This window comes from Jaculus jaculus, chromosome 15 (assembly GCF_020740685.1).
Source record: "Jaculus jaculus isolate mJacJac1 chromosome 15, mJacJac1.mat.Y.cur, whole genome shotgun sequence".
NCBI lineage: Eukaryota > Metazoa > Chordata > Mammalia > Rodentia > Dipodidae > Jaculus > Jaculus jaculus.
In genome coordinates, this window is record NC_059116.1 from 9,874,574 (window position 1) to 9,894,500 (window position 19,927).

The window sequence follows — 19,927 nt, forward strand, 5'->3', positions numbered from 1 at the left end:
CAGGACAAGCTTTGATAACACGTGTTTTTGTTTTTTGTTTTTGTTTTGTTTTGTTTTTTTTTTAATTGATTAACAGGCAGTTTTCATTATATGACTAATGTCCAACAAGGATAACCTAAAGAAATGTAAACTAATTTCTGTCGTTGAATTTATATTGTAATCACATATGAAATCCTGTTGCAAGCATGCCCAATTCTTAGTGGTTTAACCTAGAAAAACTTCTTTTGTTTGATTGTTTTGTTTCTTTTCTCTCACTCATATAAAGTCCCTTGCAGGTAGGGGAAAATCTTTTCTCCCCAGTGTCGCTTAATGGCTAAATAATCTTCCACACCTCCGGGGGGCTACAGCAGATTCCATAGAAACTAGGAAATGAAGCCTAGCACAGTGTTAGGGATAAGAAAATGCAGACACTCTTGAACAGTAGGATCCTCTACTACATTTTTTTTTTTTTTTTAGAAAATAGTTTCAGAAAAATCTATTGTATTAATTTAGTTTTCAGTGAAAATACTTTCACAGAACTATGATTTCTCCATGCCTGGCTTTTATGTGATTCCATTACAGTACAGATTCACCAAGTAATATTTCTCATTCTTGTTCTATCTCTAGTTGAAGAGCCTAGGAATCATTTTTCAATCCAAAGCTTTAATATCAAATTAATGTAGAATAATTTATTATGTCTCACATCCACTTGCTTATTTTTAAAAAAAAATTTTATTTATTTATTTATTTGAGAGCGACACAGAGAGAAAGACAGATAGAGGAAGAGAGAGAGAATGGGCACGCCAGGGCTTCCAGCTTCTGCAAATGAACTCCAGACGCGTGCGCCCCCTTGTGCATCTGGCTAACGTGGAACCTGGGGAATCGAGCCTCGAACCGGGGTCCTTAGGCTTCACAGGCAAGCACTTAACCGCTAAGCCATCTCTCCAGCCCCACTTGCTTATTTTTGAAAGTAGAGCATGTGACCACAAAGGATTGTCTGTCAATGGTAGGGGTCATAGTTACCTTCTCATGGATGGGACAAAACACCCAACCCAAAGCAGCAGATTGCAAGATAGGATTTGTTTTGGTTTTCAGAGTTGAGGGTGGAGGCTGAAGATGGCATGGGGAAAGCATGGCATGAGCAGAGAGAAACTGGACATCACTCCTGCCTCCGCAGGTAGAAAATAGTAGCAAGAGTGAGCAGAGCTCTAGCAAAGGGGAGCTGCACATAACCCCCCAAGCCCACCCTCTCCACGGAGAGCATTGAGAGTGCCATATGTAAACATTAAGCTCACTTAGCTGTTTGTGGAAAAGTCTCAAAGAAGTTGCATTTACGAAGTGGTTAACACCTCACTTGGACCCTAAGGTCCAAGAGGTAGCCAGGATGCCTGGCATTTCCACTTCAGCTTTGGGTCTGCCTGCTTTCCTGGGGTCACCACTTCCCTGCTTCTACATGCAGGTATGTTGATCACTCAAAGACTGTCCAGAAACCTAACCCACCGCAAGGCTGAAGGAACACACCAAGGATCCCTCTGTCCCCTATTCAAAATATGTGTGTGTGTGTGTGTGTGTGTGTGTGTGTGTGTGTGTGTGTGTGAGGGGGAGAGGTAGATAGAGAGAATAGGCCATTCCAGGGCCTCCTGCCACTGCAAAAGAACTCCAGATACGTGTGCCACCCTTGCGCGTCTGTCTGGTGAATTGAACCCAGGCATTAGGCTTGCTGGCAAGTGAACTTAACTGCTGCATCATTTCTCTCTCCAGCCTCCTCTATCAGCTGCTTATGGTGTTCTTTTCTAGATCCCCCAAAGGTCTCTGGATCAGTGGAGTAAAGCAGCAGTGGCTTTGGATTCCAGGAACCGCCGCACCTTGTCAAACAGCTCCCAGTAGTGCAATTCCCTAAGAGTGCAATTCTCCACTATGCGGAGGTCGTTCCCTAGAGTAGGGAGCAATCATTTCCTGAAAATAGCTTTGTGGCTTCTTCTTCAGGCCACTGTGCACATCTGGATCAGAGAATACAATCAAGTACTAGATCACAGTTGCAGCAGGATTCTTGAAACCAATTTTTCCCTAGTTAAGACTAAAACCCATGCTGTATTCAGCAAACAAATTAGGGATCACCAGACCCTTATACCTCTCCCTCCCCATGAGGCCACATTGATCCAATCTCCTTTCTCAGCTTTTCTCCAGTCTTCATTTGTGCAATCACCTTATGGAAAGGGGTGACCCAGCCTAAGAAGACTGTTGGGATGGCCAGAATCATGGCTTTGGCCTTAAAATCCCAGTTCTAAGGGAATTTTAGAGGGAAACAACTAAAGTGAAAACAAACAAAAATTTGTCATTATTCTTCTTTCTTGGCTATCTTGATTATTTGTGATTCTTCCTATTTCTTTCTTCCCTAAAAGATGCTACTTTCAATACTCCAGAATGCTGGATACCCAGACATACATATTCCAAAGAGAGAAAATCAAGAAAGCTCAGCAATTATTGAAAAAGAGCCAATTTTTACTCTTCTCGATTCTTTTTGGTGCTCCCCAAAGAGTTTCCTTGGCAGAAGTCCTTCCTACTGTTTTTATTTAATAGATAAGAGTTCTGACAACTGCAAATTGACAAGCAAGCAGACAGCATGTTGTAGGCCTGGGTTTTTGTGGGACCATTAAACCGCTTCTGGTCTTTGGTTATTGCAGATTTATTTGTGCAAAGAGATTGTGAATGGAAGCCTGAGCTTTGTGCACATGCAAATTATCAGGTTCCCAGGTGCCAGCATTAACCGAGCACGCAAACTTAATTGCTTACAATGTTAGAAATTTCAGACTGGAACTCGGTGGGCTGAAACAGCATTTTGCTTTTTAACAAAGCATAAAAATGCTGGCACCTGTACCTTAGTTCTGGCCTATCTAATGGTTGGTTGTTTTTAAACTGGCAGGAATTAGTTTTAAACTGTTAGCTTTGGCCTTTTGGTGTGTGGTGTCAACAATCAAAAAGACAAGTTGCAGCCATAGACTCAAGATTTGAGTTTGTAAGCTACAGTTATTGCAAAAGTCATCGTAGAGTGGAATTTAAGAAAACAAAAATGGTAATGGGTTTAAAAGTGTTTGAATCCTAGATAATGTCATTGAGCTTTAGCATTTATGTTTAAGTAATTTTGACTGCAATTATTACCAATGAGAAACAAAATCTAGAAAACAGCTAACAATTTCATATTTTTCAATATCAATATTCTTTGTGACTATATAAGATGTATTGTCTAAATAGACACTAATAATATGTGTGTGTGTATATATATATATATATATATATATATATATATATATATATATATATATGTTTGCCTTTTTGTTTGGATTGGATTTTTTTGTTGTTGTTTTTCATGTCTTTTATTTTTGTTTTCTTTTCTCTTTTGATTGAATTTGTTTATGTAAGTGAGGTTGGCTTCAAACTCAGGATTCTCTTAGTATAATCACCACATCTGGCTAACAAAGACATTTCTTAATGCTAGAACAAATTGTTATTGCATATCAGTTTGTGTTTAGCAATCTTAGGAGGGGCTGTACCTATTGCTCAGGGGATAAAGCTCTCACAGCACAAGCATGAGGACATGAGTTTGGTTCCCCAGCACCTTCTTAAATGTCAGACAGGTGTGGTGTCCAGCCCATATTCCCAGCAGTGTGGTGGAGATAGGGGATTCACCGAGCAAGGTGCTTATGTAGATTAGTAAACAGGTGATCCCTGGGTCCAAGTAGAAGATAGTCTCAATAGATAAAATACAAAGTAAGTGGAAAAGACATTTGATATTAACTTCTGCCCCCTGCAAGCACATGTGCAGAGATACCCACACACATTTGCATCCACATACATGCAGATGTGAACATACAGTTGTGCACACACATAACACACACACACAAACAGAAGTATAAGATTAATTATGAAATATATCAAATTAGGAAATATCACATATGCTTTTGTCATACCCTGATAAGTTACATTTTGGTGATGCTATATTAGCTGTCTTAAGAATGAGAGGTAGATAAGTTTACTTTTTTATCATTAGTTATGTACAAAGTGTGTATACAGCCAGGTCGGTACCATTGTTAGCCTCCCCATTGGGGAATGTGGGTCATGTATTGTGGGGTTAGCCATCACTTATGGGTAAGAGCGTACTTTTTAAGTGTAGAAACTCCATTCATTACTCCCCAGCTGCGTTTGCTTAGCCAAGTGATAATAATGGATTGCATCGGAATGTGAAAACAATGGTAGTATGGATTGGCTAAGAAAACCCATAAGTTAGTCAAGGACACATTGGAAAACAATTCCAAGTTTTTAGCCTCAATTAAAATGCCTGGGGAGCAACAGAGTGAATGGCTCATGCTGAGATGAAGAAATGCAAATGATTTCAACCCCTTATCATATATATCAGAGTCCTGACAAAACCTTAGACAGTAATAGATCCTTGAACACAATGTGTTCATTCATTCGTTTGTTTCAGAGAAATGTTTATTGAACTTTTCTTTTATCTCAAGCAGTGTTTTAGGCCCTAAAAATAGGTTAACACTTTAACATCGGTGTTAATGATCTGTGGCAAAGATCGGGCTATATCTTCATTTTATTAAGATAAATTTGTCCCACTGCAGGTGGCCTGAGTACTTTTCTTTTTCTTCTTCTTTTCCTTAGAAAATTGCACAAAATAGAACTAACTGGAAAGTATCCTAAGTAAATAGGATTTTTTTTTTTTTTTCAAATCAAGGATTACTTCCACCTTATTGCAACTGGGTTCTAGAACATCATATTCCCAATGAATCTTCAGAAAAATGATAAATCACATACTCTTTGAGAACTTCATTTGGTTCTTGCAAAAGGATTAATGGGAGTAGAACACATAATCTATTCTTATCATTTCAGATTATTTATTAGATTACAAATATCTATTTTTTTTTAATTAGGGAATGCAAAGAATGTAAGAGTGTGTGTGTGTGTGTGTGTGTGTGTGTGTGTGTGTGTGTGTGTTTTAACTTGGAAAATTAAGTGGTGGTCATGAAACCATTCATTTATCTCTGCCCTGTGTAATCTATGCCTGCAGAAACCATCATGCCTTCATCACTATTCCTCTTTAAAGAGCTCTCTTGAATCAGTCCTGCCATTTCAATGGGAATCTACTTTGTGCACTCATGATTTTTCTCTTGGTAACACATAACCTTCCAATGTGTGGTGACAGGAGAATGTTCATTCTCAACCATGTATGGCGTGACACTATGTGACCTCTCCCACTTACGGGAGGTCGGGTAGTGGCCTCACTCTGTGGGAATACTTTAAGGACATGGAGGCTCACTGTGCTTTGGCTTGATATGAAGTGACATTTGCCTTGAGCTTACCATGGCTAATGCTGATGCGACGGGGGTTGTGTGCAGATGGAATGGGGCATGGCCTTTTGGGACAGTATTTGTTTTAAAGGACATTTAGTTTCAATTCACCAAAGGAAAGATGAAATGTTTGTATGTCAGACCAGCTCTAAAAAACTGTTTAGGAGACATTTAATAGCACTTACCCATTTGAAATCTACTGTTAGTGTGCCTCAGAATTAAGATTTACAATTTCAGTTAGGAGAGTTTTTTTTTTTTTTCAATATAGCATAATCATTTGTGTATTACTTTTGAAACAGCTAGTATGTCTACTAGACAAGCCTAGACAACATGAGTAAAAAGAAAATATGTTCCTTGGAAAGTGTATGTCAGGGGATCAAATGATGGCTGAGTGTTTGCTCATAAAGCCTTATGCCTACAATTTGTTTACCCAGAACCATCATGAAGCCAGATGCACAAGGTTGCACACACATATGAAGTTCATGTTTATAGGGGCCAGACACCCTGATGTTCTCTCCCTCTCTGTCTCTCTCTCTCTCTCTCTCTCTCTCTCTCTCTCTCACACACACACACACACACACACACACATGCGAAAATATCTTTCACAAAGTTTACAGCACAATGCGAGGTAGCAAAACTCTGACCAAAATGTTTTGTATGTTCTAACATTATATCAAGCACTCTATTGCTTAATAACGCTTGATGAAGAATTGAGGCAGCTTTCTTTTTAACTGAGCTAGAATTTGAACATGACCTTAACTGATTCAAAGGATGTTCATAATGCCAATGACCTACCATGGCCAATAGTAGCCAAGGCATAATCCAGAAACATCACAGATTTACTTAGAAAGTTGAGAGAAATCCTAATATAGAGTAAATGGCTTTAAATGCTTGGTGTACACATATGAAAATAAACAAGAAAACATCAAAGACACCAAGAGAGCTTCCACATATTGATGTCATCACTGTTACATTATCTAGAAACATATAGACAAATAGTGAAAGGTAATAAGATTACTACAGACCCATGGTCAGGACTTTACTAGAATTAAAAGAGGATTATATAAGCAAGCGGAGTAATGTAGCATCAAAAATAGTTGCTAGGCCGCAGAACACACACCTCAGCTGTGATGAGGGCAGGCTGCAGAATGAAGAAGTAAAGGGAATTCTAACAATAGAAGAGAACAGGGTCATTCAGACGTAAGCATTGCTATCAAGTTCTTCAGAACCCCAGAGAAAATGAGAAGGCAAGTGTCTTGAAAAACCACAGAAGACACACGGATCGGCAGCAGTTCCTTCCAGGAATGCACAAGTGTCCCAGGAACAATTTCTCTTCAAGGAAGAGGGCAGTAAATAAAGAGTAGAGGGTTTCAAACCACTGAGAATCAGGCTCTGCTAAAGCAATATGATATCAACTGTTATATAATATAATGTTGAAAAGGTAATCAAGATAGATAGATGATAGATAGATAGATAGATAGATAGATAAATAGATAGACAGACAGACAGATGTAGATTATAATGAACAACAAAAACAGATCATCCACACTTGAGAACATTCACTTCAGCATTTGAATTTTGCACCATGGTGTAGGTAAGTACCTGGGCTTAAATCTTGATCCCCCACTGCAAACTATTTTTGACTTTCAGTTGGCTTGCTTTCTGACCACTGTGTTTATCACCAAACCTGGGGCACTCCTACACTCCAGAACTGTGGTTTACAGGGGCCAGCAAGACATATTTATGTTAATCAAAACCAGAGGCTCCTCCCCTGCTGTTTTTATGTGGGGTTATCTTGGATCAAACCTTATCACATGCTCTAACAACTATGGCGTGTTTTACTGCAATGTCTCTCTAGAAGCAGAGGTAGAAGGACAGCTGTGGGTCTCAAGCCAGAGTGGACTACATATGGAGCTCCATGCAAGGCAGAGAGAACCAGAGAAGGGTAAAGCAACAGATCAAACTATTTAAGGTTGTTAATTTGTGACTTAAAGAGATGGTGAAAGTTGCATGAAAACATACCCTCTTTCCATCCTCTCAAGTCCTTCTACAAAATCTGTGTTTGTTTCTTTAGTACAAAGAAGTCTAACCACGGACCCATAAACTCAGTGATATAGTTTATGATTCTGTTTTTGTACATATACTTTGCTTTCTATTATGTTTGCACTTTCTTCTAATGAGTCAAATAATATCCTTACTTTGAAAAACTTTACCTCTTACCACTTAAAAAATAATTTGAAGTTTAGATAAATAATATGTCTCAAGGCCATAGGGTCATTGTTCTGAACTATGCATTCTGAACATCACTGTGGTAAGACCCCATGTTGAATACTACTATATATGTTTTCAGAATATAAGATTATTAAACTAAATATTTAAAAAAGTTATTTCAACCAGATTTAATGTAAATTTATGTGGCACCTGTATAGAAAAAAAAGTTACATGAACTGATGAAATTTACTAGCAGTACATGTTAGAGCATTGAGCAATAAAATCTATGTAAGCACATATTTTCCACACAGAGACATTGCCTCTTCTTCATAACTAAAGGCTGCCCCCACAATGCATGACCCACAATCCCCATAGGGATAACCGGCATCTCCAGGGAGGAGGGTCCCCCTTCTGGTGGGGGAGGGGAGCAGGGATGATGATAAGGATCGTACCAACATGTGCTGTTCACATACTGAGTATGTCCATAACTAATTAAAAACATTTAGAACAGTCACAAAAATAAAATAATAAAATGTACCTATTTTATAGAAGCTCACTAAATCTCACCTATGAGAAGGAGTCACCCAGTTTCTCAGATGGGTTTAATTTCAATAAATGTTAGCTATAAACATCATGGGTAACACAGATATGGGAAATGATTTATAACTCCTTAGGGTGGAATTAAACCTCAACTCACATTTCAGAAACATGAAAGGATATTCCAAATACATAAGAAAATGAGTGGTTTACTCCTCTATTAAAAAAGGCCTAAAATGATACAAACATATATTTCAGAGTGAAAGTATAGGTTATATTTTGTAAAAGATTAGGTGATCTGTTCAGTAAAAAAAACTACTTCAGCCAGGCATGGTGGTGCACACCTTTAATCACAGCAATTGGGAGGCAGAGGTAAGAGGATTGCCGTGAGTTCAAGGCTACCCTGAGCCTACGTAGTGAATACCAGGTAAGCCTGGGCTAGAGCAAGACCCTACCCCAAAAAACCAACCAAACAAACAAACAAACAACAACAACAAAAACTTCATAAGAAATTTAAATAAAAAGTAAATTTTAAGTGGCATTTTGTTGCCTGTGTATAATATATGTGGGGTGTGTATGTATAATGGATGTGTGTGTGTGTGTGTGTGTGTGTGTGTGTGTGTGTGTATAGACACATGGGTTCTGTGAGCGTGAGAGGAGGCCAGAAGAGAATGTCCACTCTATTACTCTTCCATATTATCTCCTAAACATGGATTCTCTGGCTGAACCTGGAGCTGCCACTTTGGGTCCAACTGCAAACCTTCAAAGATTCTTGAGTCTCTGACCCCAACAGGATGGGGCTCACACACATGCATGGCCTCACCTGGCTGCCTACATGGGTCCTACAGATGGAACACAGGTGTTGTCAGCCACTCATGTCCTCACGCTTAATTGGCCAACACTCTTTCCCCACTGTGCCAATTGCTCAGCCCATAATATTCCTATCAATTATTATTATTTCATAATTATTATTGGTTTCTCAAGGTAGAGTCTCGCTCTAGCCCAGGCTGACCTGGACTTCACTTTGTAGTTTTAGACTGACCTCAAATTGATAGGGATCCTCCTACCTCAGCCTCCTGAGTGCTTGGATTGAAGGCGTGTGCCACCCGGTCAGGCTATTATTGTTATGTTTAATCTTCAGGTGTGAGGCATGCATGTGTGTTCATGCATGTGACTGTGGTCGTGTGTAAAATGTGGTGCCTGAGGTCAAAGAGCAGCTTTCAGTTCTTTCCCATGCTTCCATTTTGTTTGGGAGAGGGGTCGCTCAGTTTTTCACCACCACAAATGCAGGCCAACTGACACGTCAGCTTCCGGCATCCCCTTGTCCACATCTCCCATCCTGTGGTAGAAGGATCCGGACTGCAGATCTACAACACATCCCTGATACTAAAAACTTAAAACAGGGGTAGTCATGAACGCTAGGGGTGTAACATCGGCTGATGTCTGGAAAAATGTACATACTATGCTTATCAAACTGCCCAGTAAGCACTTCTCTTAATACTTATACCCTTATATTAATGCTACTCTCACTTTGGGCAGAGAATCTTCTTTTCAGATGGCAGTGACTTTGGGATGACTCAGAAGGTACCATAGTGCTGGAAAGAAGTGATTAGAGTACTGAGTTACATCTCTATCACACCTTCCAAGGCTCAGGGTCTAATGCAGAAGAGGTGGCGGAAAGAATGTAAGAGCCAAAGGAAGGGTAGGACTCCGTACAATGTGCTCCCTCCAGACATAAAATGACCTGGATATATTCATGACCTCATAGTGCCTGATACTACCTACACAAGACCATCATAAGAGGAGGAAAAGATTATGACATCAAAATAAAAGAGAGACTAATTAAGATGGGGAAGGGATATTATACAGAGTGGAATTTCAAAGGGGAAAGGGGGGGGAGGGAGGGTATTACCATGGGATGCTTTTTATAATCATGGAAAATGTTAATAAAAATTGAGAAAAAAAAATTGGCTTTGATATCCATGACCTCACAGTGCCTAGCAATAGCTTCACAAGACCGTCATTACAGGAGAAACAGATGATGACATCGAAATAAAAGAGAGACTAATGTAGTCAGGGAGGGAATATGATGGAGAATGGAGTTGTGAAGGGAAAAATGGGGAAGGAGAGGGAGCTATCAACTATTATGGCTTATTGTCTGTAAGTATATTTTTAAAAAGAAGGAAGAAATAAAGAAAAAGAAAGGAAGGAAGGAAGGAAGGAAGGAAGGAAGGAAGGAAGGAAGGAAGGAAGGAAGCAAGCAAGCCTTGTAAACATTTACTTTACCCAGGTATAAAAGGGAGTGTGCAAACCTCACCAAGTTTAAAGCCTCACATGGAGAAAAAATGAACTCCTTTTCTTTTTATTTTTAAGTAGGGCTGGAGAGATGACTTAGCATTTAAGGCATTTGCTTGTGAAGCCTAAGAACCCAGGGTTGATTCCCCAGAACCCTCATAAGCCATGCATCTAGAATTTGTTTGCAGTGTCTAGATCCCCTGGTACACTCATTCTCCCTCTCTCTCTCCCTCTCTCTCATAAATAAAAATAAAATTTTCCAGTGTGTGTTACAGTGATATATCATAATGTCACTGTCACCCTTGGGGAACACTTGTGATTGGCAGGCTTTGGTTTGTCCATAATGAAGAAACTTATTGACAGAAACACAATTATTTTGTGTCTTCTCTTGACCTAAGTCTCCATGTCATTTGTCATCTGTATAGGTTATCCTGGAAGCCTGTTTTTTTTTGTTGTTGTTGTTTGTTTGTTTGTTTGTTTGTTTCACCTGAAAACTGCATGCTATGGAGTAATGAATCTTTGTATAAGATCAACATAGTCCTTGTTTGCATCTAGTTTCTTCATGCAAAAGATCCGTTCACCCATCAAATATAATCATAACAGGCGGTTTGGAATTTACACACCTGGAAAGGTCATTCCACTGAGACTCAAAACATCACACCTCTACTTAACATCATTCCGGTGTTGTCAAGGAGGCCAGCACCTGAGGCATGGTTTAATTTCTGCAGTTTTTGTGGGATTAGCACCCATAGTTATTTTCATAAATGGTGTGAACATGAGATCATGAAACTTTGGCATAAGTTAAGGTTAGAGAACACTTTCAACCTTTATGGCTGAAATTTTATTATCAGAACCTGCTTTGTGGCAACAGCTTGTCTCTCTGCTTACTAGTGCTGGGTGCACCACATGTAAGGATGGGGGCTCTAATCAGAGAGGTGAGTTTTACTCTCTGTTAGAGATCCATCATTTCGCATTACACTCACAGCCAGGGATGTACAGAAAGGTCTGTGCCCAACTATTTTGACATGAGTATCAATCATAATTCCATCTGAGACTGAACATACACTATTAATCACTGAGGAAAATCATGAACTTTTACAAAATGAGTCAGATAAAGTTTGCAAAAGGTGCCATGCCAACACCTTACTTTAATAAAGATATCTGACTTGTTTTCCCCACAGTGTGAAGGTGATGTTCTTGTGTCTCACACATGTGTGCCTTGATGTGTGAACAGAAGGAAGGAAGCATACATTCTCTTACGTCACCAAAGTGCAAATGCATCTGTCTTTCCTGTGCAGTGGAAGGAAAAAAGAGACAGACTTAATTAGAAGTCAGTTTTTGGATGTTTGTAAATATTCCAGTCAGCTTGAAAATTGGAAATATAACTAGAATCATGATTTTTATTTATTTATTTTTTGAGATAAGGTCTCACTCTAGCTCAGGCTGACCTGGAATTCACTGTGTAGTTTCAGGCTACCCTGACCTCATAGCAGTCCTCCTACCTTGGCTTCTGAGAGCTGCCGCCGTGCCCAGCATGATTTCTGCATATGCTAAGTGGTTGCTTCAACGTAAGACAGGCAACATGGCCATGGGTATAGCTATTATATGCAATGTATAAATATAAATATGCTAATGTGTGCATGTCTGATTTTCTAAATTCTGATGAATTATATCTATGTGGCTCTTTTAAGTGAATGTGGAAATAAAATTAAAAAAAAAGAAACCTAAATATAATGTTGAGTCACATCTATCAATACACGTAAAGATTAGGAGGAAGAAACCTCATTTGGTTCTCCCTCAGTGTAAACGGGCATGGCTCATCGTTTTATGCTATACATATTACAGACCTGAAGGTATTTGAGAAGCAGGCTATTGTACTTTTCACAGGAGAGGAACTGTTTTATTGGCAGCTAGACAACAGAAACAAATCAATGGAATTGTCATCACCAAAGGCATACAGACGCATTGCCTGAAACTGGGACGAGAACAGAGTCGGGAATCATTTTATCTCCATCATGAGTGTGCATTCTATTGGTGAATGCAAGTGGAGAACTTTCTAAACAGAGATATTTTAATTTTGAATTCAGGTTACTTGAAGATTATGCAAGGGCAGCCGTGCAAAGTGAGCAGCATTCTCCTTCAGGGAAATGTGGGGCATACTTAGAGCTGTTGGATTCCGTGAGCTTTTCAAGTCAACGTGATTTGGATCTCATAACCATAGGTCTTAGCAACTACATAAGATGAATTTGAATTTGTATTGACTTCAAGCTACTGACAGATATTATTAACTGATCAACAATCTGCAATTAATAACCTGCTTATGCCTATTTAGGGTTCTGAGCATTTAGCCGTTGTTGAGTAATTTCATACAGATGGTATTAGGAAAAAAGTGAAGTGAAACTAAAACTATTAAGTGAGGTGTATGTTTTGTTCACAAGGAGAAAAATGGAAAAACTCCAGCATGAATTTGTTTAACTTAATTGTCTTAAGTAGTTATCACTACATTTCTTTGATGGATATTTTTCTTATAGTTTATGTACTTACCATCATGTTAGCAAAAACACCAGCAACCTCTGTAAGGAGACATAGGTAGTATCAGAGGAAAACAACTTCATTTTTCTTCTGATATGATGGGAGAATTTAAAGAAAAATAATATATAAAAAAAAAGCTTAGAGCAGGTTCCAATGCACAGCCTAGTTAGTAATTTAGATAAATCAAACACTTCCCTTGGAGATGTGTTGCCTCACAGAAGCATTATACAACTATCACAGCAGCTGGGATCAGATAATTGAGTTAGATGCCTTGCAGGTGATAAATCTAAGTTAGATTTATCTAAGATTTATGCACAGGAGAAAGAAGAAAGACAATAATGAAACAAAACTAAATAAAGAATAACAACAACAATATCCTTTGAAGGAAAATAAATGAGTAGGGAAAACTTTTTTTTTTTTTTTTAAGATTCTCAACTTCCTGGATCAGTATCCGTGTTTAGCTATTTCTCTGCAATAGGACATTCCTGCCATCCACTTGAGATTTTTTCTTCACTGTAGGTAAGAGGTCAAATCCCTAAGAATGTCTTATCTTTGAATGAAAGCAGGTTACAGTCTGCCAACAGCGGGCAGCTCAGCAAACTCTGGGAGCAAATGGAAAGAGAGGTCATTATTTTCCAAGTACAGTGGTATGTGGATGTGGGGAGACAGGAGGTCGAAACAGCCACTGTGCATCACTAATGCTAATGATGCTGATTGAAATAGAAACTAGACCTTTCCAAAGGCTGCTGAGACTGACAGGGGCTTCGGGCTGAGCTGGTCTTGGATTTTCAGCAGTTGCTTTGAAAGATTTTTCAAACTTCGTGCTATGGGGCCTCAGGCTGATATCCCCAGTGATGGCATTGAACTATGTCCCTTCTGCCCTCCAAGCCCCCCACAAACTTCATGATGGGATGACTGTGACAGACTCTAATTCTTTTCATTTTTCTTTCAAAAACTCTACACTGAAGAAGCATATATTTTCCCCCATGCATTCTGCTACATGTAAATAAACAGCCTTATTTTATTTATTTTTATTTTAGGAAAAGCATGAAAGCCTTACCCTGTTTCCACAACTGATTTTTTTTTTCTTTCTTTCTATTCTAGGGACAGATCCTTGCAAATTTGAAATTTCCTTAGAGGAAGCGAAGTATCTCTTAGTGTTTTATATGCATTACGTGGTTCCAGATTGTTTGTAAGATATCATTGGTAAAAGTAATTCTGCTGAATTCTGGCATTATGAAGCTTTTAATCTAACAGGAAAAAAATAGAATACATAGTAGTAATGGCAAAGAAATAATGAAGTGTGGTGTTCAGGTAAGTGTTCAAGGAAGTAAATAGAATATAAGTTTTTGGTGAGAAGGAGACCAAAGTGTCGCAAGAGATGATGGTCAACTGCCTCAAAATGACAAAAGTGGATTTTTTTTTTTGTAAGTGAATTTGTTTACATTTGAATTGTCATCCAATAGGTCAAATGTCTTCTGTGTCTAAGGGCTATACTGAGCTATAGAAATAAAAAAGAAAAATAATTGAAAAATAAATAAAATAGAAAATGATTTTGAAGAATTAAGTAAGTAACATGTAGATTATGCAGTTCTGTGCAAGGAGATGCTTAATGTACTTGACCAATATCCACTCACGTAGTTAGGCTAGACTTTCTGCCACTATGGCCTAGTTGCTGGCTGATGGTTGTGAAGGAGACATAAGAAGAGATTCTACTGAATTTAGGAGTAAGATGGCTATCCTGTGTGTTTGGCTCCTTGTCCCTCTATATCAGTTGATGAAATAAAGGAGTGACTGTGAGGCTGAGTGATTAACTCTAACTACATAATGGAGGTGGAAAGAATACATCTGGAATGCCTTAGGGTCATTTAAGTGTTACCATGCCTGTTATGAGAGACAATGGAACACTACAGCCCATTCAAGCAGGACAGAGAATGACCCAGACTCCAAGAAACAAACATCGAAACACCCTGATGGGTAAGGAATCATGGCTAGCAGTGTCATTTGATAAGGGACAAAAAAGAAGTTTAAACTATAGAAAGAAGTAATAAAAATCAGCACTGGGGCTGGAGGGGTGTTTTAATGGTTAAGGCGTTTGCCTGTGAAGCCCACTGACCCAGGCTTGAGTCTCCAGGTCCCACGTAAGCCAAATGCACAAGGTGGCGCATGAGTCTGGGGTTCATTTGTGATGGCTAGAAGACCTACGGTGCCCAATCTTGCTCCCTGTCTTTTTCCTTCCCTTCTACCTGTCTCTAATAAATAAATGAAATAGACTTAAAACTCATCCACTATTGCTCAGGAAATTTTGCAGAAGACGGGGAAAAAAGATTGCAAGAACCCACAGGTTGAGACATCATGCCCTCTCCGCAAAAATAGCTGGCTGCTGCTCTCACAATGCATAAACCACAACCTCATAGGGAATACCTGCAACCCCACTGAGGAATGCAAACCCGTGTGTTTTGAATGCTGGGTCCTTAGCTCGTGACAGTTTGTGGTGGGGAGTTGCTGGGGATGGACCTTGGGGCTTATTAACGCTCATTATGCCAATGTGCGTCCACTCTCTCCCGACTCTTGTCCACCTGCTGAGGCAGAGGTGATGTCCAGTCTCTGCTCATGCCATGCTTTCTCCTGCCTCCCTATAGCTTTGCCTCGAAACTGAAAGCCAAAGCGAACGCCTTTCCTCCACCAGCTGCTCCTGATGGGGTGTTTGGGACAACACAAAGGTAACTGTCGCAGGATCTTATGGTTATTGTTTTTGGGTTTATTTCCTGGAATAATATTTTTCTCTTTCCCTGTATTATGCAATGTGAGCTTTTGAGGTTTTCTCTAAGTTAAGTCTTTACATAAACAATTTTAGTGAACCTTGAAACTAGCACTTCATGAACTTGTCTCCAGCCAGAGTAGGTCACATATATACTATTCCAAGGAAAAGAAAAACCAAGAGAAATACCTTCATCCAGACAACATAACTCTCTCTATACATAACATATAGATTTCTTTCTCTTTCTGTATTTACACACACACACGCGCGCGCATGCACACAAACACACACACACACACACACACACACATTTCATTTGTTTGCAAGCAAAGAGAAAGAGAGAGAGAATGGGTGTGGTAGGGCTTCTAAATACTGCAAATGAACTCTAGATGCATGTGACACTTGGTGCATCTAGCTTTATATGGGTGTTAGTGGAATCAAACCTGGGTCCTTAGGCATTACAGACAAGTGCCTTAACTGCTCAACAATCTCACCAGCCCTCTTTCTGTATTTATACATGAGCTAACATATGTGTATGCACACATGTTTATATGTGATATGTAAACATAATATTGATTGTAATCATATATGTAATAATTAAGAATAATTGAGAAAATGGGTGAACAATGTTATGATAATAACAGTGAACACTGAAATGATCTATCGATCCATAGGATGGTAAATGTAAATGATCTCACCTCTGGGGCCTGCATAGCAATGTACCTAGTTGCAGAAATCATACTTATACTGTTTTGTCTTTCAAAGAAAATTCATCTTTATCAATTATAATATTGGATTAAAAATTCTGTCAATCTGTATCTCCTACTTTCATTTTACCTTTACTTAAATGTCTTGTTAACCAAAATGTATACACTTTATCCATTTGTTTATGATATTCATTATGTGTTCAGTAGGTTAAAAATAAGTGAAAATGTATCATATGGTAATGATGGGTTTATTACCAGAAACCAACCTAGGCTGTCAACAAAGAAATTTTAGGGAACCAATTGCTGTGAGTTATTAAGCTGGTTAGTTTTTAGATTAGTTAGTTTTTACATTTTTACATTCAATAAGCTGTGGAATACTGTCTAGTTAAAAACTATCAATTCTTTCTACTTTATTTCTCTCAGAGGGAAAACACTCTGACATGTTTCTCTGTTTAGAAGTGATAGAAGTCAGATATCCACTCTTCCTTTTATTTAAGAAATCCTTGTTGGAATATAGTGTTGCTATTTGTTTGTGTATGTGTGTGAGGCAAGGATTCACTCTAGTCCAGGCTGACCTAAATTTCACTTTGTAGTCTCAGGGTAGCCTCAGACTCATGCTGATTCTCCTACCTCTGCCTGTGGAGTACTGGGATTAAAGGTGTGCGCCACCACACCTGGCTGATATTGTTGCTTTTTGTTAAGAACTTTTTTTTGTTGAAAACTTCACTGTAGCTCTTCCAATATCATCATCATTAGCACCACTCTATTTACATACATGTAGTTTACTGACCCTCCCCATATCCTTCTCAGGCTGTTTAGGATTCCTTATTCCATAATATGAAATGCAAGAAATAAATTGGGTGCAATCAACTCTTGAAACATGGAATTGATTTTTGATGTTTCTAGTAATTAAGGTAGAATTCAAAGGCTACTATTTCCAGATTTATGGACACACCAAAGGCTGTGCTATGAGCACAGTGACAGCAGTGAGTCTCAGACTATGTGGCCTGATTTCATACATGAAAGGCAGCTATTTCCTGCAAAATATGTCTTCATCTGCAAAGCTGATGTCTGCGACTCCTTTAATGAGGAAAGACAGTGTTTGTCTTCCACAATATCACTGACAGATAAAATTACAGGTTCTTGGTATAGGTGCTACACTGATTTATATATGTTCTATGTTGTAAATGAATGAGATAAAAATCCTTTCATTCAAGGAGGTTTTGCTGTGAAGGAATTATAGTTGTGGGAAAAGAACAAAAATGACGGTTCTGAAGGAAGTGAAGTCGTTACGAAACAGAAGGCTGATCACTCAAGATCATTGCTTCTGTCTTCAACTGTTTGCCCAAGGCTGCTTGATAGGAGCCATGCCTTGCTAAGCATCTGAAGAGGTTAGCTCTCATGTTCTCTGAAGCTCAGCGTGCAAGTACTAGCAAAAAAAGAACCATATTCCCACTTTCCAACCTCTGTTGCTATTCCTGTGTTGCCACTGAGGCACTTCTTTTAGGGAACATGTGAGAGAAAACAAAGGGAGAATAGCGTCCATGTTCCCCTAATTCTTTGTTTTTCAACTTTTCCCCCTGAAAAAGTATTCAGCATCCATAAGATGATTTTGTTCACATTTCTTTATCTAAAGATTGCAAATTTCTTCAAAGAAAATACTATGTCCCACAAAGATAAAAATAAGCTCTGGATTTTATTATTAATTTTTTTTTTACTTATTGCTATATTTATGGGAACTTTAATATGTCAACATATTTCAAATTAGTTATATTCTTATTGCATAATAGCTTTCTTTTTTATAAATTTTATTTATTTATTTGTGAATGTGTATGAGAGAAAGAAGAAGACACACACACACACAGAGAGAGAGATAGAGAGAGAAAGAGAGAGAGAGAGAAGGAAAGAGAGATAGATAGATAGAGAGAGAGAGAGAGAGAGAGAGAGAGAGAGAGAGAGATAGTGGGCACATCAGGGCCTCCAGCCACTGTAAATGAACTCCAGAAATGTGCTCCCCCTTGTGCATCTGGATAACGTGGATACTGGTAAATCAAATCATGGTCCTTTGGCTTTGCAGGCAAACACCTTAACTGTTCAGCCATTCCTCCAGCAAGGATAGTAGTTTTTTGGCTACTCGATTCTTCCTCTCTTCCACTGAGGGTACTCCACAGTGGAGTTATTAGATTCACTGTGGGGACATGAATGTACCAGAAGGTGCCTGAGAGTACACCTTCCCACCCTGTGGCTCTGCCATTCTTTCCATCCCCCCTGCCGTAATGTTCGCTGCTTACTGGAGGGCATGTTATAAGCCTCATTTAAGGTTGAGATCTGAGCAGTCTCCAGTTTTTGCTTTGATACGTTTTGAGTCTCCTTAGTGTCCACTGCTGCTGTCCCCCTGATCTTGGAAGTAGGTTCTCAGGCTGGCTGTGAGAGCAACGTTCATACTTAACCTGCCATGTCCTCTGGAATGTTGCCTGGGTCCTGACAGTTATGACTTACCTCATGCTAGGCACTTGACTCTCTTTTTTTGTCATCTGATGCATTTTGGCCTTCCCAAAAATTCACTATCATGTTTCAAAATCTGTTTCCCTAACCAAGAGTCAGAGTAACAGTGAGCAAAGAGACAAAACAGTCATTTTGACTGTCAAAATGACTTTTAGCCAAAAAACAGTGGAGGCGTCCCAGTAGGTTCTAGGACCTTCGAAGCCACAGGCTTCTGACTTGGTTCTCAGTACTAGGTATGAATCCCTCCCAGTGAGCATCTCTGATATCCAGTCAGGAGCAGTGGTTTACTGCCATACCTATGTGTCACTATTACACCAGTGTGGCATCTTGCCTGTCTGGTTAATTGTGTAGGTCACAGGATCCACTGCTGGTTCACACTGTTGGTGACATTTAACCACAGCTACCCTCACAATGCTTTCCAGCACTATGAGAGCTGGCCACCAAGGAGTTGGCTTCCATCTCATTTCCAGTGGGAGCTCTTAATGTCCCGTGATTATGGTATCTGCATCCTTTGGTTTCTTCAGCAATAGAAACTTACTAGTTTTTGTTGCACAGTCTTTATTCAGGATTTATCTTAAAGAAAGAAATACAATCTGAGTATGGTAGCACCCATCTATAATCCCAGCTCTCCGAATGATAAGACCTGATGTTTTTGAGTCCTAGGCTGGCCTAGGTTACATTGTTAAATTCTGTCAAAAATAGCAAAGAAGGAATAAAGAATGTGTACTTTATTAAATGCAAATTAATTATTTGATTAATTACTGTTCAAAGTATCCTTGGTAAAAGCTATTTCCCGGTATAATTATGACTTTACTATAGTAAACTATTACTGAAACCTCTAACTCAAAGATAAAAATGTTTTTCAAATTAACTCAAGGAGAGTACATATCTCCATTTCAAAATAGTAAATATGAAAAGTTTGTCTTTCCTTGACTAGGAAATAAATTAACGGAAGATAATCACTTATCAAAAGTAAAAAAAAAAAAAACACCATTGGCTTTTTTGTTTCTTTGTTTTGTTTTCTAAAGTAGGGTTTCACTGTTGTC